Below are 27,178 nucleotides of genomic sequence, written 5' to 3' on the forward strand. Positions count from 1 at the left end.
TTGACTGTTACGTTGTGTGACAGGCAGTGTCCGTCTTCACTGGGCGTCAGCCCGGCCTGGTGTGGATATCAGATCAGACCAGGGACATTCAGGTAGGGGGTGGGGAGAGGGGCTCCGGAGACTACAGAAAAGTCCTATAACAGCCAAAGTGACTTGGTTATTTGTCGGAGTCAGGCAGAGGCAGGCCTAAGTTTTAGCTTCCCTGGAGCCCTCTTGGTTCCAAGAGCATAGGCAGAACCCAGACATACCTGAGAATCCGGCTGGGGGCCATGGAAAAGAGCGGCTCCCTCTCTGGGGCCAGGTGGCTCTTTGTTGAGGGCTTTGGAGGACGTGGTCTTGACAGGAGCCAGAATGAGAGTCACCCTCAGAACTCAGAAGGCTCCACTGCACCCCTGGGAGAGGACTTGGTGGCTAAGTGTCCAGCAAAGTACAACAGGCCTTGACTAAAACGAAGGGAAGGAAAAACAGCCAGAATGTGTCCAGGAGGTTCGTGCATTCCAGGAGCCAGAAAGCACGAGGACCTGGAATTTTCCTCCACCTTGAGATCTTTTTTTTTTGTCTTTGTCTTTTTAGGGCCGCACCTGCAGCATGTGGAAGTTCCTAGGCTAGAGGTTGAATCTGACCTACAGCTGCCAGCCACAGCCACAGCCACAGCAATGTGGGGTCCGAGCCTCGACTTCGACCTACACCACAGCCACAGCAACGCCAGATCCTTAACCCACTGAGCAAGGCCAGGGACCGAACCCGCATCCTCATGGATACTAGCGAGATTCTTAACCCACTGAACCACAACGGGAACTCTGCCACCATGAGATCTTGGAAGTCTCGCCATTCCCACCACGTACCCAGATGACTTCCTGACAAAACTCAGTGATAAGCGAATGACACAAATCTGAGAGGTAAATCGTATTGGGTTTCTTTTCCTAAAAGACTGAGTTGAAAGTGCTTTTTAAGTTTGCAAACCAGATTAATTTGTAACCAAAGTATTCGAGTTACTTGGGCATTGTTTTGGTTGGTTTGTTCCCAGGGAATCAGCGGCGAGGAAACAAGATTAGTTATAGATAAAAAGAGGGACACATTCTCTGCAAATCCTAGATAAAGCGCGAGTGAAATCTGCAGTCCTTGGCTGAGGCTAAATGAATGAGAGGTGGGAAAGGACAGACAAGTCGATGTACCGGACACCTGGTTCGCATCGAGATGAACCTGTGAGTGGGGAGAGCCACGGCAACAACGAGGAATGACCGAGCTAAATGTGGACCCTGTTCCCATCTGTACTTTTTTGAATGAATATGTGAACTGGAATGAATGTCACTAATGATCTCACTCTAAGAAGTGAAGCTGATATCATTTTAAAAAATGCTTTTTTAAATGCTTTTTAAATTCCTGGTCAGTGGCTAACTAGGAAAATGCATCTATTCCCTGAATTCAGAAAATGACATTTCATAATGCTTCCCAGTCATGAGTTATGTCCAAGCTCCTCTAGCAGATATCTGTTGCCACACAACCAATCCAAAACTGGCAGCTGAAAATGACAAACACTTACATTTTCTGAGGGTCAGGGATCCCAGAGTAGCTTAGTTTGGGTAGTTGGGCAGTTCTGGCTCAAGGCCTGCAGGTGAAGCAATTGGCTTGCAGTCTGCAGTCACCCAAAGGCTGAGGCTGGAGGTTCTGCCCCCAAGATGCTCGCTCACATGGCTGCTGGCAGGAGGCCTTAGCTCCGAGTCATGTAAACTCCTCCACAGAATAGCCAGAGGGTCTTCGTGACGTGGCAGCTGGCTTCCGCAGAGTGAGTGATCTGAGAGAGAGAGAGAGGCAGAAGTCACACTGAGTTTTATGACTTAACCTCAGAAATGACATCCCATCACTTCTGCAGGATTCTATGAGTCCCGTAGACCAAAAGTAATACGACGTGGGAGGTGATGGCACAGGGCGTGAATACAAGGAACTGGGATTCTTGGGGCCGTCTTAGAGGCGGCCTACTATGACTCCTTGTGAAGAAAAACAAATTCAGTGGACCTCTGGGGTGGTACAAATTATCTGCGACTTGAATTTGCAAAATAATTACCCGAATTTGCAAAAACATGTAACTAAGCTCAAATCCCTTTGGCATAAATAAGTCATACAAAAATACATGATAACTTTTTAAAGCGTTGTTTGATCATTCCGAATAATCAGGCCTCATAAAAATCCAAAATTTTGTCCATTCTTGGAAACAAATTTTAATAAGATGTCCCTTGATAACTCTACAACCAGCCAGTCTGTACACTGGAAGATAAGTTTCACATTGCAATGTTATTGAAACCTGCATTAAACAGATATCTAATCCACTTACTGCTAGAATCAACAGAAAATTCTGCATTGCTTTTTCACTGCTACACTTTTTGCTGATGAATGGCTGCAAGTTCGCCTGTGCAAAAATGGAATCTGCATGATACATCTGCTCCCACATAAATATGGTACTGGCTGCCACAGCACATTCCTTGGATTTTGGCATGCCTATATTCTGCAGGCCCCCAAATGATTCATTTGCCCTATCCCCTTTCGGATCTGAACCCCGGTAAAATCCTCCTTTTCAGAATGCTATGATATCATATGCCTTCCCTTGGCATAAGAGGGATCATAAAAGAAAGTGCAAAGCAGTCACTGAAAGTGCAAGGCAGTCACCGAAAGTGCAAGGCAGTGCTCAATTTGAAGGCACATCTCTAGATGGTACGCAACACGCTGATATTCATTTGTTCTAATCACAGAAATAAAAAAAGTGACCACAATGTACGACTTACAATATAATACAACACAAATGTTTTCCCAGCATGTAGCTGTGTCCTGAGGTCTCCGTTTATGCTGAGAAGCCCAATCGAATAGAAAAGAGTCCTTCCTCATTTACAGGCACATCAGGATGTTACCGCAAGAGAGAGGAGCAAGAGCATCACCAGGGGTCATAGCTGCATCTCTCCCAGCAGCACCGGCTCCACTGGTCCTGCCGGCGTGGGGGTCCTGCCAAGACCCAGGGGCCTTCTGTTCTGACTCTCTCAGTTTTCCACTGTCTAGACTGTGAAACGCACCTCCACCCCCAGATCCAGCCGGATGATGTCATCATTTCAAAGGCACAACGAAAGGGGCAGAAAGACGGCAGGTATTAGGGAGCTGTTGCCATTGCAACGTCGGCTCAGTATTGGAAAATGAAATCCATGTTTGAGGAGATTTTGAACCCCTGGTCATGTTACTTCCTTCCACCATTCAGAAAGCACCCCATGGGCCTGAGAACTTCTTGAGAAAGGATTTATAGCTTTGACACCGAGTGTGGCTTTCAAGGATGACACGGAGCCTCTGACCTCAGACATCCAGACCGTCCGCCACAGCCTGTTATGTTCCAACAGCATGTCAGGGCTCCTTGCCCTTCTGAGCAGGTAAAAGAACAGGCGCAAAATGCCCCCCATCTTGGCCCTCACCCCACGGGGAACCCAGGAGAAGGCGCGCTGACATCCGCTCCTCAGCTCTGCCTGCTGGGTTATTGCAGCTGATATGAACGCCAGTCCTGGAGAGACAGCGCTCAGGCTCTTCCTGCTCCCCGGCTCTCTGGCCTGCTGGTAGGAGGTGAATGGCCACTTACTCACTGAACGAGACAAGTGAATAAAATCTCTCACGCACAGAGCCAAGCATGCGCCCACTTTAGGCCTTTGTCAAAGCGCAGCTGCAGACGGAGAAAGCCCCCCAACTCCCACCCTGAAATCCTGGTTAATGTGGATGTGGCTTGGGGGGTACTTTTCAGAAGGCTTAGAAAGGACGGTAAAGCTGGGCATGCAAAGTGCTGATGCTGACTTTGCTCCAGGGCCCTTGCTTTTTAAAAACAGGCTTTCGAAACTCGAAACATTTTTTTCAGGAGTAAAAATGGCTGAAGACAAAGAGAAACAGCTTTGTTATGAAATCCCTTGGGATGATTCTCTGATATACTCAGGATTCAGCTCTGGTGGGGAAGTTCTCCGCAATCCATTTTACCGAGGGTCGCGTCCGTTCTTTATGGCTGAACTGCTGCCGGGGATGTGAACGAGAGCATCACAAGGCGAACAGGGAGCGCCGCATGGCAGCTGCGCAGACTGGGGGTGCTCACAGCAAACACCTATCTGCCCACAGTCACCTCAGGTCCCCTGGACCAAACTTCCAAGCAGCTGGAGGACAGACCAACTCCCCTCTCATTGCTGATGCAAATGTGCCCTATAGACATCACAAAAGGGGTGCCTCAGAGCGAGCTGCCTGCTCTCACTTCAGATGCCTGCTGCCTGGGCTGGAAGGAGTCTGGCAGAGTCTAGAATCTCATTAGACCTGCCTGCAGCCGGGAAGTGGTTTAAAGCATGACATCATGAGGTTGTCAAGGTAACGGGCCAGGCTGCCTCTTTGGAATCCTGTGGTTCTTGATGACAGGTTCGCTCAAGCAGGTGAGGAGCAGAGGGGTGGCCTGCAGCCGGAAGCACAACGGCTAGCAGCCCAGGCTCAGCAAGGGGACTGCTGACTGCGGGCCGGGCCGCTGCCGCTGCGCTGCACCTTGCAGGCGGGGTGGCGGCGGCGGGGAGTAACGACCATCTCCATCCCCCGAACAAGGGGCAAGACCGTGCCTGGCATGGCCACTGCCCAGAGCTCCAGAAGAGAGCTCTCCGCCCTCTCCTCACCCTGACGTCTGAAAGAGGCACTGAAGCTCATGAAAGGCACCCTTCGCTCCCTGGGGGCTCAGCCCCCAGGCCCTGACCCTAATAGGCGGGGAGCCTGAACTAGTTCCCTCGGGCTGTATAGCAAAGTACCACAACGATGTGGTCTTAAACAAGGGAAATCTCCTCTCTTGGAGCCTAGATGTCCAGGACTAAGGTGTTGGCAGAGCCGTGCTGTCTCCAAAACCCCAAGGGGAGGGTATTTTCTTGCCTCCAGACACATCTGATACCCTGGGGGTTGGCGGCCAGGAGCCCCCACCTTCACAGGGCTGCCTTCCAGAACTGTTTGTGTGTCTTTGTAGCTTTACATGGCATTCTTCTCTGTCTGTCTTTATCTAAATGTCCCTCTTCTTATAAGGATACCAGTTGTATCAAAGTGATCTTAAACTGATTACACCTTCAAAGACCCTATTTCCAAATAAGGGTGCATTTATAGGAACCGGGGGTAGGAATTTCAGCATATCTTTTGGAGGAATGAGATTCAATTGATAACAGACCCGCTCTTCATGCTGCGAAAAGACATGTACACACGAGACGTTCCCGGGCCCAAGGCAGGAAAGGCCCAAATCCTGCTGCTTGACAAACTCACTCAACACCAGGTACAAAGTTAATCCAAGGCGAGGCGTTAGAAAGCAACCATGGAAGAAATGAAGGGCGACCCTGTGGCCTTCGAAGCCAAGGTCATTTTAGGATCCTGAGCCTGACAACAGCTTCCCTGATGGCCGCTGTCTGTTTTCCTGAGGTTCCAGGAGAAAGGGTGGGGCAAGCAGCTCCCTGATGAGGTCGGCTGGGAGGGCTGCCCTTCCTGCAGTCCCCGGGAAGGCGCCTGCTGGCTCACCCAGACCTCTAGACACGACAAAGCCTCCTGAGCCCTGGGAAACATCCATCCCTCTGCCTCAGACCGACCCCATGTGTGCTGGGCTCTGCTCCCGGTTGGGGGTCAGGTGTGGCCCCCCACTTTGCTCAGCAGCAACCCTTTGAGAAAGCCAGCTCCATTTCTGTTTTCTGCTTTTTGGTTTTTTCCTGTGAAATGATGCCCCGGCCCTTGCCCTAAGGCCACCCGCAGGCTAAGCGTCGCTAACCTCCCCTGCTGTCTCTCTCCCAGCTCAAAGCAGCTGCGAACAGCTTCTGGATGTTTCTGGATGTTGCTGCGTGTGAGTAAGGGTGCCTCTGTTCGGCTTCTCCTCTCATAGCTGCTGGGATCAAAATTGCCTTCACCGCTTCTTTCCAAAGGGAAGAAACCCATATTCCACTTCGGGTCTGAAAAGGCCCTTGAAAGGCAAAGAAAAAAATGCCACCTTGAAGAAGACGGGTCATTGGGAAGCTGGAAATCAAAACGTAACGATCTCTGCACACCTCTCTGACTCACGGCTTTCGCCCCCAGCCCTCTGTTTGCCAGCCTGGTCGCCACGCTATTGGCCTCACACGCCGGGCAGCCCTGGGGCTTTGCACTGGATATGCCTCCTGCCTGGCTGGCATGTTCTTCCCCCACATCCACATGGCTCACTCCCTTGAGTTTTTCAGGTCTTTTCTCCTTGAAATATTTTCTGAAAAATGGCTTAAAATACCACCTCCCCCAATACACACACACACACACACACACCATCTCCCTAACTCCACCTCATTTTTCTCCATGGCACATATCACCACCCCTCACCCTGTATTTGTTCACAGTCTGGGTCTCACCCACGGAAATGGAAGCCTCATGAAGGCAGGGATTCTAGTCTTGTCTGTTCACCGTGGGATCTAAGACCTACAATAGTGCTTGGAATATTACTTAATATGTGTTAGTGCTTAATATTTCTTGAATAAATCAATCGAATTGGTTCTCCCACACCCTGGTTTCAAGATGTGGACTTGTTCAGTGACCTTCTTGCTCAGGATGGCCAATCAAATGTCTCTTATTAATAAAATGGGAATACATGTACACATTCTGTTTTCGCACATTATCAGGCTCCATCATAAGTGACTAGACATAGCTCCCAGTGCTACACAGCAGGATCTCATTGCTAATCCATTCCAAAGGCAATAGTCTGCATCCATTAACCCCAAGCTCCCAGTCCATCCCACTCCCTCTCCCTCCCCCTTCGCAACTACAACTCTATTCTCCAAGTCCATGATTTTCTTTTCTATGCAAAGATTCATATATGGGTAACTGGGTCACCATGCTGTAAGTAGGAAAAAAAAAATAATGTTTTGGGGAAATTAAAAAAATAAATAAATAAAATTAAAATAATATAGAAACACGAGAAAATAGAGTACATTGGGAATAATAACAACTGCCTCTCCCAGATTTCAGAGTTTGAAGAAGACAAATTGAGATCTAAATTATGAAAGGACTGTGATACATTAATGCAAATGCAAGTTATTTATAATTATTTTCCAATTCCCATAAAAGAATATAACATACATATGCAAAGAAGTCATTACTATGAGCAGTATTTATTTTTCAGGCACACTTGAATAGACAGATTTCTTTGTTTCACTGTGTGTTTGTAAATAACTCTCTGTATGTGCTAGAGAAGTAGGCAAAAATATACAAGTTACTAGCAGTGAGAAAAATAAACAGAAATAAGCCAAGTGTAAGATTATTCAATTGAGTGTCTTTAGTTACTGTATAAACAGCAGTGAACGACATTAAGTTACCAGGCAACTCGGGGACCGTTAGCTCAATATCATCTAGCAAAGCCATGGGGAAAAGTCGGTGTTCATCAATTTCATTAATATATATAACTCAAATGTCCCCAGGCCACCTCACACCATGCATCCGACTGAGGCCACATGGACGTGAACTCAGAGTCTCCTATGAATACAGGCCCCCCCTGCACAACAGCAGGCCATCTGCACAGACTGCTCCAAATAACTGAGACTCTCTGGGTGTTCCACGTCTGCTCACAATGATTTCCCTCAGGGTTTTCCGCAGCACCCCACTTACTGATGTCTACCATCCACAACTATCACAGAAGGTGCCTTGGGAACAGTGCTTTCGAGACGAGAGCACCATTTCTCAGCGCCCCAGAGCTACATACACTCCAGAGAGCCTGTGGGTCCTACAGGAACTGGAGCCATGCTGCATCAGCTTCTGGAATGGGGAGGTGGCCCTCTCTCTTCAGGACTTGCATCTAGACCCTGGGGATGTGCTAGGAAATGACGAATGAAAAGCCAACAGCCTTTTTCCTTCCTCCATGTCTTTCAGTATAAGACAAGTCATAAAATCGCCGTTATCAGAACGCATGCCTTCCCATGACCATAGGAAACTCCTACTGTTATACAAGCCATAAACAGACTTGATCTCTGATTTCTTGAAGGCCTTATTGTACTTGCAGTGGTTTCTCTGGTGAATTAACTTGTCTAAGAAAGCAGACAGGGTCTTGAAAAACAGGACGTAAGTAAAATACATTTTCCAGCTTCAGTAGAACGAGTCACAATTATACAGGGACTGTGATTAGGGGTGCTAGGCAGAGGGTTGTTTTCCAAAGCATTCCGGGCCTGCCCCCGGCCCACTCTGCATTCTGGACAAGTCTGGCCCAGCTGCGCTTGTTTTCTGCTCGCTGGTGAGGGGACATTTGTGTAATTCCCCATTCAAGCAGCAAAGATTGACTCATTTTTTTCACCTTTGGTAAGAAATAAAAGCTGAGGAGCCCTGTCTTCTAGGGAAGCACAGTGGGAGGAGCATCTCAGGTAACAGCCTTTGTGACAATGCTCCAGAGAATGCTGCTCCCGCTCCATTTCTCTGCTTTGCAGGCTGCAATGCCTCTACTTCACGCCAAGCACAGGGTGTCAGTGGGCTTTTGCGTTTACGGTTTCGAGGTATTCCCCATCAAATAAATGCATACTTTTTCCTCAATTAATAACTCATTGGTTGGATCCTCAAATTCGAATGCTGCAGAATCTTTCCTTGGAAACAACAGTAAGTGTTTTCATTTCATTCGTCTTGATTTTCTTCCAAAAAGCGCACATAAATTCACCTAGGAGCTGTGATCTGTGCAATACTCAGGAACGGAATATCTGTGGTAAAACGACCACGTGGTTCAGTGCAGCCTGGAAGCCAGTGCGAAATGCAGCTGCACACTGCAGCCCTACGAGCTGGCAGTCAGGGGCTTTCTCAGTCAGGGAGTTTCCTCCTCTGTCACCTATTTAAGGAAGACGCAAGGCCACCAGCATTACTGACCTCCAGATTTAAGTTCAAAATCTCATTACTGTTTCTTGTGAATAACTTAACTTTACATCTTATAAATTTTAGTTTTTTGTTGTTGTTTTACTTTTACCAAACCCATGGCACACAGAAGTTCTGGGGTTGGGGACTGAACCTGTATCACAGCCACGACTGAGGCACAGTAGGGACAAGGCCAGCTTCTTAACACGCTGAGCCACGTGGGGACTCCTAAATCTTATATATTTAAAATAAGCAAGTAAAACGTTAAGTCAAGAAAAGGAAATGACATAAAATTGAAGTTCTCTTCTATGATTTCTATTTTGTGTGATACTTAAGATGAAACTAACTGCGCTTGAGGGAGATCCTGGGTTTGGGGTTAAAAACACCTACAACTGGAGAAGATGGGAAGGGGGAAATATGATGAGTAAGGAATCTTTATCATTTTCAGCTTTGGCTTTCCCTGGTTCTGTCTCTAGCAATAGATTTGTTGGCTCAAAGGTCTAGCTCCTTTTCTGGAGTCTGAGAATGACCTTAGGGAAACTGTAAGCCATATTTCCACTCAACTCCAGTCTGAAATGAGAGGTTTGAAATGAAAGAAAAAGGCACATGTAACAGAATCCATCTCTTGGAGGACATCAGAAAGGGAATTTTTAAGTTATTTCGTGTACAACCTACCTGTTCAAATTAGCATACAATCATTTCAGCATTTCTAAGTAAAAGATTTTCGTAACCTCCAGAAGCAAAACAAAAATAGGTTTGTGAATAATTTAGAACTTTTTGTGCAAATGTAACATTGGCGCATTTCCTTTTAATTTTTGAACCTATGGAAATAAATGTAATTCCATTTTTAATATCTTGAACATTTCCTTTTAACATAAAACTAATTAAAAGGTAAAAATGATTCTTCAAATCATTCTATTTGTCTTAATTCTTTCAAAAGTAAAAAAGATGGTGTCAATAAATGTTGATTTTTTGGATATTTTTCTTTATATTATTTCTTTGTTTATGATATAAAAATATTCATTAAAAGTTATCACAAAGTCGGAAGTTCCCACTGTGACTCAGCGGTAATGAGTGTGATTAGTATCCATGAGGATGTGGGTTCCATTCCTGGCCCCACTCAGTGGGCTAAGGATCTGGTGTTGCCGTGAGCTGTAGTGTAGGTCACAGATGCAGCTTGGATCCCATGTTGCTGTGGTTGTGATGTAGGCCAGTAGCTGCAGCTCCCGATTTGACCCCTAGCCTGGGAACCTCCATATGCCTCAGGTATGGCCCCAAGAGGGGGGGGAGAGTCAACAGAAGTTGAAGGGCATTCATGAAATGGGGATGAAGCAGTTTAAAATTTGGCAAAAAATGAGCATCAGCATCTCAATTCTAACAGATAACATGGGTTACTAAGTATTCTCCTTGTGTCCAGAGAAACAGAACCAACAGGATGTACAGGTAGAGAAAGGGAAATTTTAAAGAACTGACTCATAAAATTATGGAGGTTGGCAAGTCTGAAACGAGTAGGTCAGGCCAGTAAGCTGCCAATTCAGGTAATAATTGATGTTGCAATCTTGCGGGCAAATCTGTAGGGCAGGCCATACGGCTGGAAACTCAGGCAAGGTTTCTATGTTACAGTTTTAGGACAAAATTTCTTCTTCCAGAAACCTCGATCTTTGTCATTAAGGACGTCAACTGATTCGATAAAATGCACCCACATTATGGAGAGAAGTTTGTTTTATTTAAAACTTCTTCACTTAAAGATTGCGATGTTAATCATATCTAAAAAAAAATACCTTCATGGCAACATGCAGGCTGGAGTTTGACCAAAGATCTGGACACTACAGCTTAGTGTCGAGCCACTTTGACACACAAATTAATGATCACAGTCCTGAAAGCAGCCAGTGTTCTAGGAGCAAAGGTAAGAGTTGAAACTTCCTTAACTTACTTTCCTCCAAGAGCACGATCCGTTATTAGTTTAGTCCTCAAAGAAATGGACTTCTATCTTCAAGAATAAGAATGTGTCCATGTGTGTGTGTAAAAGAAAGTTAGAAAAATTAAACAAATGAGTAATAACAACATTAAGTTATAACTTCTATTTGATTATAAATTTTAAAGGGAGTATCTTTTACTCACAAGCACAGGGATTTGATATATAGATAAATTTATATCACTGTTAAAACTGTAAATATTCCTCTTCAAAAAAACCTATGAACAATAGTTTTAAAATCAAACCCTGCATGTCCATTGCAGCACTATTCACAATAGCCAAGACATGGAAACAAGCTAAATGTCCATCAACAGATGAGTGGATTAAGAAGATGTGGTATATACACACAATGGAATACTACTCAGCTATAAGAAAGAACAAATAATGCCATGTGCAGCAACATGGATGGAACTAGAGACTCTCATACTAAATCAGTCAGAAAGAGAAAGACAAATACCATATGATATCACTTATATCTGGAATCTAATGTATGGCACAAATGAACCTTTCTACAGAAAAGAAAATCATGGACATGGAGAACAGACTTGGGGTTGCCAAGGGGGAGGGGGAGGGGAAGGGAGTGGGATGGACTGGGAATTTGGGGTTAATAGATGCAGACTCTTGCCTTTGGAATGGATAAGCAATGAGATCCTGCTGGGTAGCACTAGGACCTATGTCTAGGCACTTATGATGGAGCCTGATGATGTGAGAAAAAGGAATGTATACATGTATGTGTGACTGGGTCACCTTGCTGTACAGGAGAAAATTGACAGAACACTGTAAACCAGCTAGAATGGAAAAAATAGAAATCATTATTTTAAAAAATCAAATCAAAAGGTTTATCTTATAATGAACTAACCACACGGATAATTGCTACAAATTCTGTTAACAAAAAACCATTTTGTTAACAAGGTCCTGAAAGCATCTCAAGCAGACAGAAAGAGGGGGCGGGAGGAGGTAGCCTGTGAAGGAAGGAACTGCACTGGGCAAGATCCGCAGCGATATAACCTCTCCTGAGGACACTCCTCTCTACGCAGCACAGCATGGCTTTGCCTCAAGCAGAAAGTAACATTCTTTTGGTTTGAAGTGTTCTGACGATGACACTGAAGGCTATCAGAATATCTGGAAATAAAGAGGGAGAATCCTGGAGGCGTTAGAGCTATAAAGATACTCAAAAGCTACACCTAAGTGACTGGCAAATCCTTGGTTGACCCCTAATTGTGCACACCCGGGAGACTATGGAGGTCTCGCAGAAAGCAACAGCCAGAAAGCCAAAAGAACTGAACACGTGTTCCAGCTGCTACCTAGCACAGAAGACAAAGCATTTGGAGCTTGAGTCCTGCCGCTAACCTGTCGACTAAAAGGAGAAAACTGGATATTAAAAGACTGCAATGCAGTAAAGCCAATATGACTTAGCTGTGGCTTTGGGTTTCGTCCCAGAAGAGGATTGCGGTAATAAAGTAGGAAAATGTGGTTCAGACCACTTAAGTGTGGGACTGATGCCTCATCCTTTGGCAAACCATGACAAAGAATAATTATTAATGGATTCCCAGCTGTGATCAATCCGTGCCAAGGGTGAGAAAGTATTTTCATCAGATACTATCTAATAAAACAGGGAGCAGCTTTCTTCATGTGTACAGTGATCAGAAATGGGGGAAGGAAAGATAGAGAATTTTACTTACAAAGACCCAAATCCAAATAATCTTAATAAGTTGAAGAAATGGTTATAACTGAATAGAACACACTTCAGTAGAAAAATACCTAGGAAAGTGGACCGGAAAGCACAAATAGATATGACAACAAAGCAGGTGATAGACTAGGAGAGTGGGTCTCAAGTTTTTTGGTTTCAGGAACCCCTTCATTGTCTAGAAGAACTACTGTGATCTTCAGAGTTTTATCGGTATGGATTATACACATTAGAAATTAAAATTGAGAAAATCTTGAAATATATTTAATTCATTTTTAAATAATCATAATTCCATTCTTATTAACACATAACTTTTGTGAAAAATAAAATAGTAGCTGGTAAGGATAACATTATTTTGCATTTTTTGCAAGTCTCTTTAGTGTCTGGCTTACTAGAAGATAAAATCACGCTGAAGTCTCATACGTGATTTTATGCCAACATGTTGAATTGTCACATGTCATGTAGCCCCTGGAAAACTCCACTCTAAACACATGAGAGACTGTGAGAACTGCAAATAACGTTATGAAAATAATTCTGAATTTGTGGGCCATCTAAAATAATCTCAAGGCCCCTTTGCAGAGAATTCACATGGAAAAGGAAAATTCTCACACTCTGGATCACCTCTAAGGCTTGGTTTGACGTCCTTCTTTTCAAGGCATCCTTATCATCAACCTTTCGATCTTCTTCCTTACAAATTTCAGGCCATCCCACAAAGGTATTAGCAGCTTCCCATGAATCTATAGTTCCACACCTCTGCTCATCTCTCTTTCTGGGCAAAGGAGACAAGCAACCGCATCACTAGAAATTCTGGCCATGGGAGAATCTCCCTTCCCAGTCACACCTGTGGGATATTCCTCAAGGGAGGTGTAAACCTGCAGCATCCCAGTCCAGACCGGCGCTAACACATGGTACAGGCGGATCTCCAAACCAGGCTCTAAATCATGCTCTTCAGTTGCCAGGATGCCTTGGCTAGAAGGTTAGGGATAAGTATGCAATCCAGCAAAAGCAGATGCATCGAGAGTATGAACCACCTGATCATGCAACACACTGGTGCCAACAATACCTACTCAAACCTAATTTTATGACCGATGATGATCCACTACCCACATGTATGGTTCAGTCAGTCACACAACACCCTGCTTATGAAAGAAATTTGATTTGCATGGCCAATTGGTATCTCTAGGGCTCAACAGCAAACCAGAGGTTATTTCTTTAAAAGAGAATAAATATTTCCTGGAAAAAAAAAAAAAGTACAGCTCTACTCTGAAACTCAAGAGATTTGCACATTGGTTCTCCTAATGGGGCTTCTCATAAGATCCCTAGAGCATCCCAATCTATCACAGGGAATTTGGAACAATGCTAGGTTCTCTCTGACACCAGGTCCAAGCAGTAGGTAGAGATGCTTACAATGCAGCCTGGTTTAGTTGCTACCAAGTATGAAAAATCACTGCCTTCAGATTTCCCAAAGCTCCTTTCTTAAGTGGTGGGAGTTTTGCAAAACATAGAAACTTGTCTTCACTTTAGATGGAATATCCTGACATGCCCTGTATTACAGAAGTACCAGAAATTTCTCTGAGATGACAGGCACATCCATTTTCATTGGGTTTATATTCCACCCTGGACAGGCATATATCTTACCAGGTGTTTGGGGTTTGCTGTCGCGTAACAAATCACTCCAAAACCTAGTGACTTAAAATAACAACAATCATTGCATTATCTCTCAGGGTTTCTGTGAGTCAAGAATGTGGGAAGGGCTTAGCTGGGCAGTTCTGGCTCAGAATCTCTCATGCAGCTGTAGTCGAACTGTGGCTGGAACCAGAAGGGACGGAGTGCTGAGGCAGCTGGAGGAAGGCCAGGGATCTCTCTCTTCATGTGGTCTCAAGTCTCCTGATCTTTCTATTTCCTTACAGTATAGAGTCTTTCTGTTTATATGACAGGTGAAGGCTTCAAGTGTAAATATTCTAACGAATAAAATGGACATCTTTTTATCTTTTACGACCTTGACTAATAGGATACATAGCACCACTTCTGATGTGCTCTTCCGGACAAAAAAGTTAGAAAAGCTCGTGGAGTTTTAGGGAAGGGAACATAGACTCCACTCTACTTTTGAATGGAGGGAGTGTCAGAACCCCATTAATATAAAAAGTATGTGGGATTGGAGATACTGCTGCAGCCATTTTGGGGAAATTCAATCTACCAAAACAAGTATCAAGGGCATCTCCTAGTTCCTGCTGCAAAGGTACAATAACATGATATCCTTAATATAGAGGACAAGCTTAACATTAAGAATTATGAGACAGGAGTTCCCGTCATGGCGCAGTGGTTAACGAATCCGACTAGGAACCATGAGGTTGCGGGTTTGGTCCCTGCCCTTGCTCAGTGGGTTAAGGATCCGGCGTTGCCGTGAGCTGTGGTGTAGGTTGCAGACGCGGCTCGGATCCTGCGTTGCTGTGGCTCTGGCGTAGGCCGGTGGCTACAGCTCCAATTCGACCCCTAGCCTGGGAACCTCCATATGCCGCGGGAGCAGCCCAAGAAATAGCAACAACAACAACCAAAAAGACCAAAAAAAAAAAAAAAAAGAATCAGGAGACAATTGTGGTTTAGAAGACGATGACAGTCAGCAGGAGAGTCACTGTGCCCTCTTCGTACCCAGCACAGAGCACAAGTGTACTGCTGTGCCTTTCAGGTGAAGGTAGAGTGTGTTTAGTATTCTGTTTATTTGAGTAGTCTTAAAAAGTGTTTTCCAGAAACATGGCTGTTTGAATCACCGCCTAGTGGGTTTCCAATAGTCCCCTGTCATTCTCCTAGACACCCCTTACCTTCTGCACAAAGAAATAGGTGCCTCACTGGGGATGAAACAGAAATCTCTGAAGATTTTATATCTTTGTAAGTGGCACCTTGAGGCGCTTGAGGCAATCACCTTGAGGTGCAGTACTGCTGATATATAACTTTTTTAGTGAAAGGTGCAGTTCCAGAGTCCTACGTTTGGCACTCCTTCCCATAATTGACTTCACTCCTCTTATCGGAGAGCTATTCTGGGGAATCTGTCAGCAGCCAAATTTGTCTGCTACAACTATGCTGGTAGGAACCAGAGAAATACCTACGGTATAGAAAAGGCACATGGACACTGGGACCTGCTGTGAGACAGATGGGGGCCAACGCCACTTGAGCCCTGATCTCCAAAAGCCCCCACAATGGTATTCTGAGTCTTAAGGGCTTCATTCAAAGTTGGGAGTCAATAATGCCGACAATTTCTTGGTATTTTTTTCCCCAAGTGAGAGTTGTTGTTGTTGTTGTTTTTCTGATAAATGGCTGTAGATCTCTTTGAGAACATACAGAAGGAAACCTGTACAATATATAATTATTCCAATGTCTTAGGGTCTTTGTGCAAGCATTTGTGAACTCGTTCCTGTCTGGAAATTAAGACAGTGACCATGACGCCCACTCTTGTGACCCAAAATCATAAGACTTCATTTCCAGATTTAGTTTTTTTTTTTTTCTTTTTTAAATGAAGCCTAACTTCACAAGTTTCCCAATTTACTAGAATTCTAGGGATCCTGTGGCCAGGTAACCACCAACAAAGACCCTTATGGTCAAACTATTGTGATGACCACAGTAGCCTACTGTTTATTTCAGTAACAGATGACTGTTTTGTAGTGATTAATTACTGCTACTGGGACTCCGCCAACTGAAGATTCTATCATACTCTTACGTCCCAAGGAATTAGCTTCAAAGCCAGAGTCTTCTGACCCTTTCATGCCAGGCCTGGCAGAAACATTTGTTCCCTAGCATTTTTGAAAAATATTAGTTCTTACATAGCTAATACCTATTCTAGTCCTTGGTTAAGGGCATGTCCTTGGGGCCATTTCTGGGTATGTGGTAAACATGAAGGTGAAAGAGCCTCGCAGCAAAATTCAATTAAAAATTCCTACTTCCTTAAGTCTTTGGATTCCTCCGCTACATGACCCAAGGAATTCTGGTGTCTCAACCTCAGCTCGTGGACGCATCACTGAAACGAGCAGGAAGCAGAAGGAGGTAGAGTTTTGCTGTCTCACAGCAGGTTCCCCGTGTCCACAGACCTATCCTGTGATCACCTCTCAAGTGTATTTCACTGTGCTGCGAAACTTAGTAAACCAAGAATGAAATTTTCTAGATTCTTTTGTGGCTAAGGTTTGGAAACCTAATTAAATGCATTTGTGCTGTAGAAGCACCTATGAGAAAGTTAAAGGAAGGAAAGATGAAAGCAGATTATCAACTCTTTCCAATAAAAAAGCTAGTTAAAGGCAAGTATCAAAATAAAACAGCTGAGATCCAAACCTTTGAAACACTTTACCAAAACATATAAAACCAGGGTTTTCCAAGTTTTCAAATGATATAGAGCAAAAAGTAAAAAAGTTTTTCTACAATATTAATAAATGAAATATCCTTTGTAAGTTTTTTCCTGTACATTTGGTAATATGTATATTAGTGTAGCAGTACAAAGAATTCATAATATAAATGTGAAGAAAAAGGATGTTTGCTTTAAAAATTTACTAAAGGAGTGTGTAAATACAAAAAATTTACATACCACTGATCTAGGAGACAGAGCCCTAAGCCAAAAGTTATTACTATAGTACTATGGTTTAAAAAGCAAGCAAAATTCATATATATGTATATTACATATGTATGTATGTATATACACATATACATATATGTGTGTGTATATGTGGTGATTATGTGTGTGTGTGCATGTGTATATATATATATATATATATATATATATATATATAGTGGAAAAAATATGCCTACACAGGTACACATATATACACACACATACATATTTCTGTAAGTGTTGCATCTTTAGACTATTCAGTTCCAAGCCCTAGTCAGATATTAACATACAACTGCTTATTTATTTTGAAAATCATTTCTTTCCATTGATGGATCTAGTATTTTGCCAACCATGCCTGTGCAACAATATAAGTTAAACAAATGTTCTCCTTAGAAAGAGATTTGAATGAAACATACAATGGATGTGATGAATAGGGGACCAGAAAGACCAGGTGAAGCTCATCAGACATATTTCAAATGCTACTCTAGATTTTAAGCCAGATTTCTAAGTATGTGGGACCCTTTTTATTGAACCGATGGGCGTAATCTCAAAGAACAATGCATCCAACTCTCATTCTATATCATAAAGTCTTACGATGGATCGAAAAACTTAAGTACTGGACATTATTTCTGTAAAAATAATTCTGGAAAGCCCATAAGAAAAGAATGTGCATCTTTTATATAAAATCACTTCCATCAATGAATATTAGACAAGGCCAGATAGTTTTCCTAAGAAATATAAATTACCTGACAGTTAACACATTAAGACAGTGTGCACAATACAAAAAAAATGTAATACCATATACAGTACTTTTCAGTAGCCTTTCTTACTTTCTTACAAATGAGCTGAAACTGCTAAAATGCAGGAACAGATCTATTTTTTGCCTGAGTCATATTTTTAAAAGTCTCAATTTAATGGAGATACTTTGCCTTAAATCCCTCTATTCCTCAAAAGTTATATATATTTTTTTTCCTTGAAAATTTCATCACCCTATCAGAGTAGAGACAATGAATCTTGAAACATAAACCATCAGCCAAAATGACCTCTTGTAGAGATACTCAAATCATAATAAGATACAGCTGTTGAGCAGTTAGGAATTATAAATATCTAAAATATTTTAACAGACTCTTCCAAGTTTTTCCCAACCAGACTGCATCTTAAAAATGCAATGAAAAGCTAAAATAAAATGAGGAACCGTGTCTGCTAATACAAAATAAATTAGATACATTGAAAATTTAGACTAGAGGAAGACCACATAAGTGGTACAGGTGTCTCCTTAGAGATAATTCACTATATAGAAATCTATAGAAACACATTTCTCAAGACATTTATTATTCAGAAGCCAATAACCATTTCCATGCATCTGAGTATGTTCAGTCTGAAATATGCTACTCTGAACCATTGTGGAAAATTTTCAAACTGTATATTTCAGTCAGGTTGACTAACCTCTATACAAGTCTTATTTTTATTGCTCCAACACTGTCTTTTAATAAATGAATTACACAAATACCATATATTTGAATAACAAGGGACCTTACTAGGAGAAAGTACATTGATTGTACCTTATTTTGAGTACTGTGATTTATAACTGAGTCAAAATTGCCCTTCTCTGCCAATGATAACATGCTTCTAGTCCTAAAAGGTTAAGGACTTTGTTTTCCCTTATATCTTCCTATAGTTTCTCCTCTATTTTTCCATGGATGATAGTGATAACAAAGCAACAACACTCAACATTCTTTTTCAGTTCTTATTGGGTGGTGCCCTATATTTGAGTGATTTCATGTATTATCTCATTAACCCTCAGAATAACTCTAGGAGTTATGTATTATTCCAAGCCTCTGTTACAGGTGGGGAAAGGAAAGCTAAGCAAATTACCCAAAATCAGACAGTGGTAAGTGTCAAACATGCATTCTGAGCCGTCTTATCGAAAGCCCATGTTCTCAGCCACCATGATCACATTACGCTTCCTAGAAATCAGATGTATCTGATACCAAGGAGAGAATACCTGTTTATAGAGTCTGATGTTCACTTCTAACTCATCTTCTCCTCTACACAATTCTAGTAAGACATGGGAAGTCCTGGGTTGAGTTCTTTCCAGACCGCTCACGCTGCTTTTGATGAGCACGGACGGGGATCATGACTTACTTTCCCTCTGTCACCCTGCAAATGGGGGTGTATCTGACATCATGACACCCAGATTCCAGCCCTCTTTCCAAGGCTCATGCAAGCCCCGTACTGAGGAAATTCTGGAGTGGCCAGGAGAGAATGTCGAGGAATATAAAGAAAACTTGTAAGGCACTTTTTCTCTCATGTAGAAGTGAACAGAAGGATAGATTTTAATAAATTATTTATACAACATGCATTTATGGTGCAAATTTGATCTATAAAATAATGAATGATCAAAAATAAAATGATAGTTACAAAGAAATTCCATGAAAAATTCCCTTGGAACATCTAAAATAAGATTTACCGGAGTTCCCGTCGTGGCGCAGTGGTTAACGAATCCGACTAGGAACCATGAGGTTGCGGGTTCGGTCCCTGCCCTTGCTCAGTGGGTTAACGATCCGGCGTGGCCGTGAGCTGTGGTGTAGGTTGCAGACGCGGCTCGGATCCCGCGTTGCTGTGGCTCTGGCGTAGGCCTGTGGCTACAGCTCCGATTCGACCCCTAGCCTGGGAACCTCCATATGCCGCGGGAGCGGCCCAAAGAAATAGCAAAAAGACAAAAATAAAAAAAAATAAAATAAAATAAGATTTACCTATGGATATTATTCATTGAACAAATAATTCCCAGGGGGTTTTTTTGTTTGATTTTTTGAGGTTTTTTGTTTGTTTGTTTGTTTTTGCTTTTAAGGGCTACACCCGCAGCATATGGAAGTTCCCAGGTGAGGGGTCAAGTCCGAGCTACAGCTGCCAGCCTATGCCAAAGCCACAGCAATGCAGGATCTGAGCTGTGTCTGTGACCTACACCACAGCTCATGACAACGCCAGATCCTTAACCCACTGAGCAAGTCCAGGGATCGAACTCACATCCTCATGGATCCTAGTAGAGTTTTGTTAACTGCTGAGCCACGAAGGGAGCTCAAATTCCCAGTATTTTTTAAGTGATAGCATACTGTTTGCCAATATCAGGAAAGTATTTACTTTATAAATAAGAATCCCTTATATTTATTAACTGAACCCAAGTAGACATTTAATTGCTACCTTACAATACTTATATATTTAATCATGAAAAGAAAAGGGAATTTTAAAATAGCATTTTCCTCAGTGATCTGTAAGGAATTCAGATAGATATGTCCATGAAAAATATGAGGCCATTTTCCTAGTTCTCAGTGCAATATGTAAATAAAATAAAAGGAATCAATAATATTTGTAACTGAGTAAAAGAAGCTAAATGGAAAATAACTGTTAAATCTTTTTTGATTCAGAATAATGCCATTTGGCAGATGATACTGATTAAAAATAAACTGTTTTGTTTTACATATTTTTGAATTTATCAGTAATGTGTACAATATTTAAAGATATATATATCTTCATATAAAAGTCTTCTATTACATTTTATTCTTTATCAAACTTCACTAATCAGCAAATCAATATGTTTGATATTGTGGTATAGTAACTTAAGTTGGTCTTTTTGGAATCCAAATTAGGACCAGAATCTGGATTTTTCTTTGAACAAAATCATCAGAAAAATCCCTACGCGTTTGATTTAATTTTTCCTTTTTAGTACAATATTATGTTGGAATGGCCATCCTGGTCTAGATCTCAATGTTTTACAGGTATATGATTTGTAATATGCCAAAAAAGCAAGTGTCCAGTAAAACTTTCACAGTTCCAGATATATGTGTTCTCCAGGACAAGTGACAGAGTGTTCTGCACATTTAGCCTCATTGGGTATTATCCTATAAAGCACAAAGTAAAAATTTATAGATATTTTGAAAATCGGGCAGAGTGGACAGAAACATAATAGCTCAGTGAGCAGAGAAATTTGGGGCTAAGAGAATGCAAGGTTGGCTAGAACCACAGCAAGTAAAATATTGCCCTATCCCTCTCTCATTTGGCTCATCTGTCATGTCCATTTTCACTGCATCCATTCAACATGCATCATTTGTTACTCTTTTCTTTATTGGTCTGGTCATCATTAATGCTAATCAATAACAAGAACACAGATGCAGTTTTAGCATAAGAATTATTGGGAACAGAAAAATTTTTAAATCAAAAGTATGAAAATATTTTCAATCTACATAAAATCAAATGGAAGGCCATTTTTTTTAACTGAATTTTCCTAGGGTACAGTAAAATATTTCAAAATTATGTCATAACCCTAGGAAGTCCAAGCAGTTGCTCTCCCATGCATAAGTTTTATTGTCAATAGGGCAAAGATGTGGGCATATATTTCACTGGAAAGTATTTTTCAAAATAAGGGCTGAGCCTACATTTCTTCTCCCTATAGAAGTTTCTGCCTCTTGAATTTCTTTAAAGCGACAAAAGGAACTCATCTACATTATCAAAAATGTTACTAAAATATTATTTAAGTCTCTCTTACCTATTACTACCAAAGCAACTGGCTCGTTTTGGCCACCCTGTTAAAGAAATTTAGCATATTACTTCCCATTTTCTTCAAAAAAAAAAAAAAGAAAAAGAAAAGTTCTACCTCATGAACCACTTTGAGTTCACTCTCCCAAATAGTCTACTGGCAGTACACACTTTGCTATAATATAAAACTAAGAGGACAGGCTTTGAGACTAAAAACAAAATCTTTTCTATATTGATCAGTGTCCATGACAAATATCAGAATTGTGGCAAAAAAAGATGAAAATGATGTTCTTACCATCTCTCATAGTTCTTAATGTTTTGTTGAAATAGTGTATTGGATAGGACCTTGCATTGGGGTTCTGTGACTTAGTTAGGTTAAATATCTGAACCTTGCTGAGTCTTGGTTTCCACACACAGATGGTGATGAATAATAACAGAATGTGATAAATAATTCATGGTTATTTAGAGGAGCGAATAAAAGTTTTATTAAACTGTAAGAGTATTCAAGTTATTACGAAGTGCCATTATTGTAGTTAATGACTGGATAAAACTCTATACTGCGGCAAAACCAAACATGTGTCTAATCCTGTTTGTGGACTATGAAGAGGCTATTGCAGAATTAAGTTTGAAAGAGGAAAATCATCCCTCAGTATTTAGAAAATGATACTCATGTAATTTTACACTCTTATGGTATATAGATACCCTACCAACTCTAATATTAATACACAAAAATGGGGTTTTGGTTTGATTTCTTTTTTTAACCACCCTGCATGTGAAAGGCACTGTGCTGGTTGCTAAGGGCATCCACATACATCAGCCAGCCAGGTTAGTTCCTCCCACTGCCCACATTATGTCCAAAGAGCTCACAATTTTCCACTTTTTCCTTTAGATACAGTGCCAACAAAGTTATGAAAGCCAAAATGACAGGAAAAAAAAATAAGACTAAACTAAACTAAGTATTAATCTGGCAGGAATTTGGGGTGTAAAGAGAACAATCTATGCCAACCAATGTTTGTAGTTTGATCAGATTTAGCAGGTAAGGCAGCTCCTCTCCATAAAGAAATGAACAAACCCCAAAAGAATATTGCTATCTGCAAAGCTGCTGAAAAGCAAGACCTCTGTATGGCTTGAAAGGGCTTCTGACTATTAAAATCTTTCATCGTATGTCAGTTTACTAGGGCTGCCATAACAAATCCACAAATTGGATGTCTTAAAATAAGAAAAGTTTATTCTTTCAGAGTTCTAGAGGCTAGAAGCCAAATCAAGATATTGGATGGAACATACTTCCACTGAGGATTTTGAGGAAGAATTTTTCCTTGCCTTGTCCTAGTTTCCGGTGGCTCCTGGCAATTCAGAGCCAATTCTTTGGCTTGTAGATGCATCACTGTAATTTCTGCCTTCATCTTCACACAGCCTTCTTCCCTTGTGTCTCTTTCATGTCTCGATGTCCAAATTTCTCTCTCCTTTCTCTTATAAAAATACCAGTCATTGGTGTTAGGTCCCACTCTAGTCCAGAATGACCTTACCTTGATTACATCTGCCAAGACCCTATTTCCAAACAAGGCTACATTCTTGAATGCTTTTTTTTTAAGGGGACATAACTAAACTCACTGCACAAAGTATAAGAAAGATTCTACTCAAGTGTGAAATACTGAGGAAGTAAAGGGTAAAACAATGTGAAATAAGAGTTGGTGATTTAAGTGTGAACTTAGACCTACGTATGTTCCTTGAAACCTGGCTTTATTCTACGTATACAATCTTTCAGAAAAGCGCTACATATTATTTACCTTTATAACCAGAGAAAATATTAAAAAGTTGAGAGAAAACATTGAACGTGAACAAAATTGAAACAAAGAATAAAATCCTTAAGTAGTCAAATATATTCCATGAAAAGAGTATTTATGAGTCAGAAAGACAGTACCATCCCAGAAATCACCAGGAAATGATAAATAGATAAAATACAAAAGAAAAACCGAGAGATACAGATGGTTGAAACAGAGTGTCAACATCCAGAAGACAGAATTCCTCAAAAGAAAGAAAAATGTCCATGCACATATGAGAATATTTGTCACCTTTGACAAATCTTCATTTCCACTTTAATTGGTAGACTATTAAAAAGTGTTCGGGCTGATATCTGTCAGTTACGCATGCACTACAACCAATTTCAACTATGATTCAGCTTGATCAATCTCTCACAGTAGTCAGAGGTGTTATTTCATTTTCATTTTTTTGTTTTTTTGTTTGTATTGTTTTGTTTTTACCATGAGACTGCACTATACCAGATTTTATATTCGGATAACTTTATCTTCAATACTTAAATATTTAATGAAGTTTACAATAAAATTTACAGTAATTGCAGATGTTTTAGCTTCTCTTTAATGAACATACAAAGCTTTACATATATTGGTTGAAAAATCTTGAACTTCAGATTAATTTGACTGATTTATCTGTTGGCATCATTCGATGGCTCTTATATAAAACTCACATACCTCAATTGTTTGCCAAATTCTTCTGCTAAAAGTAGGGCCAATTTACTAAGAGCTATCTTTTACTTCCCATGCATAAAAGGGAATCATGGAATCTAAAATGAGTAAAACAAATTTAGAGGAACAACAATTTGACCTAAATGAAAAATCATGTAGTAAAAATGAGGGAGTTCCATTGTGGCTCAGTGGTAATGAGCCCGACTAGTACTCATGAGAACTTGGGTTCAATCCCTGGCCTCACTCAGTGGGTTAAGAATCCAGTGTTGCCATGAGCTGTGGTGTAGGTTGCAAATGTGGCTCAGCTCTGGTGTGGCTGTGGCTGTGGTGTAGGCCAGCAGCTGTAGCTCCGATTCACCTGCAGCATATGGGAGCTTCCATATGCTGCAGGTGCAGCCCTAAAAAGAAAAAAAAAAACTAACACACCTCCTTCCACTGTTCACGTTAAATTACCATTCTTGGACATTTTTTAAATAACTACCAATTTCTGAAGTCTGTACTGCCGCTTCTTTAGCAAATGTTTATCTTTTGGTTTTCTTGTAGTTAATGATATCACTATGACCCCTATAATGGATGGCAAACTTCCCTAATATTTTGTGCAAGTCACACAGTTATGAGCACTTCCATGAGAAATAGAAAATCAGTACTTCATCTTAACTAAACTTCCCTTTTATTTTTCTTTTAGCACTTTGATGTCAAGAAGATTTACTGGGGGGGAAATGTATTACCAAATAATGAGAAGCAGTTATAGAATTTTACCTTAAATTACTGACCAAACCACCGAAGCAAAAGTGTTCACATTGGTTTTGCTATACTCTAATGCAGAACTTCTCAGCCTCTATTCCCCAGACCCATTTCACGTAACACCTAAATAATAACATCCTATGTTTTTGTTTGTTTGTGTTTGTCTTTTTAGGGATGCACCCATGGCATGTGGAAGTTCCCAGGCCAGGGGTCGAATTGGAGCTATAGTTGCCAGCCTATAGCACAGCCACAGCAACTTGGCATCCAAGCCACCTCTGCAACCTACACCACAGCTCACAGCAATGTGGGATCCTTAACCCACTGAGCACAGCCAGGGCTCAAACTCACATCCTCATGGATACTAGTCAGGTTCATTACCACTGAGCCATGACAGGAACTCCACTTGCTATGTTTTTAATGGTTTCCAACTGACTCTACCAACTGGTAGCTGGGTGTCTGAATGCATCTCATAGGGCACTGCATCAGCCTCAACACAGCTCCCTCTCCCCCGCCCCCACCATCCAAGTATTTACCGATACCCAGGTACACTTCCCCTCATCAGTAAGTGTCCTGTTTGCTGTGTCTAAAATGGAAGCATTGACTGAGTATATGTGGAAAGAACTGGAAAAGAATATGGATCAGTTTCCCAATTCAGCCATGTGTTAAGTCAAAAATTCTGTTTACTGTCTGTACCTCTCACACATTACAAGATGACACCAGCTGGAATGACAAAGTGAGTGTCTACTGAACCCATCCATGTTTATTCTAATACAACTATAAATACTAATACTATATCTAAAAATAATAGACCTATCATGAATGTGGGACAAGATGAGGCAGGGCAATAGATTTAAGCCTGTGATCATAGAATGTCTGGTTAGTCTATGTTTAAGGCTCATGTAGTGATTTAATACTGAAGATACCAAAGAAGCTTAAACTTTCAATATACAGTTGAACAAAAAAGCTGTGAATAGCATCAACCCTTCCTCCTGGGAGATGAGATGACTCCCAGATGCCCCCTAGTTACATTTTATTTTATTGCAGGAAAAGTTTTTTAAAAAGAAATAAGCACTTTAAAACTACAAACTCAAAAATGGCAACTCTCATAGCACAAAGAACTAATTTTAAAATAATCTTTGGCAATAAAATAACTCTTATTTTAGGGTAGCACATTGAGAACAGAAGTATTTAGCATCTAGTAATTTTTAAGTCATCCAAAATTAAACATGTTTCAGGCTGGCTATTGGTTTTGCTAAAACTGAGACTGGAGATTTTCGGTGTATCTTAAAGTTTACACAGGAAAATCTGAAGTACAAAGATCCCTTTTGTCAATTCCTCTCAGAGATATTATAATTGTGGTTATCTGGAAGCTTTTCTGATCAAAAACATCATAAATCTGCACTTGGTATTTCTAATTCAATAGAGTAGACATGAGGGACAGAACACACGCCAATGTTACAACAATAAAATCTGTTTCTCAACCAAAAATAAAAGAAAACAAAAGTCAGTTTACTGAGATTAACAGTTGACCAGAGTTCCCTGGGGATGTAGAGGTTAAGGGTTTGGCCTTGTCACTGCTAAGGCTCAGGTTCGATCCCTGGCCTGGGAACATTCACATACTGCAGGTGTGGCCAAAACACAAAAACAACAACAACGACGACAACAAAAAAAGAGTTTACCATTTTTTAAACCTAGACCATTTTTAGGTAATCAAATTTGTTCCCATATACCTCTTGTTTTACATGGGCTTCAGAGAACAATACATATTCATAAGTCCCTGAGGTGCTTTGAGACCAAAAGGTGGTCTTTTGCTGGAATGAATCTCGAGAGAAAATCAGGCCACCTAAAGCTAAGGCCTTTACTGATCTTTAAAATTTTTATTTCTTTTTGGGCAATCTTTGGTTTCTTGCTTGGCTTCATCATTAAAAGTTTCTCTTTTAGTTAAGGTGATATAGCTCCCAAGAGCTTTGCATATTAAAAAAAAGAGAGAGAGAGAGAAACTTGGGCTGAGAAATAGTGGGTTTCTCCCACTGAAGAATTACTCCAAAGATTCTGTTTTCTTACTCAGAAGCCGCATTCCTCATAAAATTATCAGATGTTTTCCCTGTATGTTTTAAATACAACGCATTTTGCAAAGCAATATGTGCCACACTAGGGGTTCGCCCTGTGACCCACAGGTTCTCCTTGTGAGTTCACAATCATGACTTTGAAGAAAAGCAGTGGGGTTGAATGGACAACCTCATCTTTCCAGGTTCCAAACTTACCCCCAGCCACCGTCATGCAAAATGATGTCAGAAATGAAAGTTGCA

The 27,178-nt window shown here is 41.3% G+C and overlaps 1 long non-coding RNA gene across 2 annotated transcripts in view; it reads right to left on the reverse strand.

Moving 5' to 3' along the window:
* LOC125113519 (uncharacterized) overlaps positions 1 to 27,178 on the reverse strand; it is a 608,058-nt gene that overhangs the window by 145,087 nt on the left and 435,793 nt on the right. For both annotated transcript variants that reach the window (XR_007131482.1, XR_007131483.1), the window contains exon 7: positions 1,544 to 1,795. This is a non-coding gene — a long non-coding RNA (uncharacterized LOC125113519). The remainder of the gene's footprint in view (positions 1 to 1,543; positions 1,796 to 27,178) is intronic.

This window comes from Phacochoerus africanus, chromosome 13 (genome assembly GCF_016906955.1).
Source record: "Phacochoerus africanus isolate WHEZ1 chromosome 13, ROS_Pafr_v1, whole genome shotgun sequence".
In the NCBI taxonomy this organism is placed as follows: Eukaryota; Metazoa; Chordata; class Mammalia; order Artiodactyla; family Suidae; genus Phacochoerus; species Phacochoerus africanus.